The following is a 1,324-nucleotide window of genomic DNA, read 5'->3' as shown; positions in this document are numbered from 1 at the left end:
TGCATAAGAAAACGTGGTGTCTTAAAAAAAAAGAAAAAAAGAAAACGTGGTGTCTTAAAAGAAAAAAAGAAAACGTGGTGAAGAAAGCTGATGGTGCCCAGCTATTACAAAATAAGCTGGGGTCTTAAAGGTTTGAAGCTAAACAAGCGGCCATCTAGCAGGGAAGCAGCAAAGCCCACATGGAAGAAGCACACCAGCCTGTGTAATTATGAGGTGTTGACAGGATCAGGTATCAGCAGACCCAAAGCAAACAATCATATTGATGAGAATGAGGTGGGTGGGTGGGGGGGCGGCGAAGTGGAGACACAAAGCCTATCTGTAGACAATTGGACATTCCCTCAGAGAAGGGTCACAAGGAAGAGTGCAGTATAACACTGATGAAACATACAATATATTCCTCTAGAGCTCCCTGCCCCCCGCTCTTACCCCCACTATTATAACCCCAGTTCTAGCTTGCAAATCCGGCTGGAGCATGTACACTGGTACAGATGAATACATGGAATCCAGGACAGATAAACCCCTCAGGAACAATAATGGGAGTAGCGGTACCATGAGGGTAGGGAGAAGATGGGGGGAGAAAGGGGCAACCAATCTCAATGATCTATATATAACCTTCCCCACCTAGGGTGATGAACAACAGAAACATGGGTGAAGGGAGATGGTGTAAGATATGAAATAATAATTTATGATTTATCAAGGGTTCATGAGGATGGGAGGGAGGAAAAAAATGAGGTGCTGATACTAAGGGCTCAAGTAGAAAGAAAATGTTTTGAAAAGGATGATGGCAACATGTAAAAATGTGCTTGACACAGCAGATGTATGGATTGATATAAGAACTGTAAGATCCCCCGATGAAATGATTAAAATAATAATAATAAATAAATATGTATGCACATTAAAAAAAAGAACGAGAAAACAAAAGTCCAAAACATTGAAAATGAACTCCTTTTAATAAAAGTGCTTGGTACAAAACACAGTGAAGGTGTGGGATAAGTGAGGGGATTGACATTGATTAGTTGAAATAAATGTGCAAATTATTGAAAGAAAAAGGTAGCCCCTCAACGAGATGAACTGACACAGCTGTTACAACAATGGGCTCAAACGTAACAAGAATCAGGTGAATGGCACAGGACTGGGCAGGGCTTTGTTCTGTTGAACCTACCGTGGGTAAGTCCAACAGAACTGACTCAACAGGCAAATCCAGGGCTAGGATGGATTTGGCAACCTGGATGTTGCTTAAAGCATGAACTGAACTGACACATGGATGACTGATTTCACAGTTCTGTTCCATTTATTATGTCTTTTAGATTTACAATGGTATTTT

This window comes from Echinops telfairi, unplaced genomic scaffold (genome assembly GCF_000313985.2).
Source record: "Echinops telfairi isolate 266 unplaced genomic scaffold, ASM31398v2 ScPeMD7_3533;HRSCAF=4204_0, whole genome shotgun sequence".
Taxonomy (NCBI): domain Eukaryota; kingdom Metazoa; phylum Chordata; class Mammalia; order Afrosoricida; family Tenrecidae; genus Echinops; species Echinops telfairi.
The sequence above is the reverse complement of the archived record's forward strand: the minus strand, read 5'-3'. Positions refer to the sequence as shown.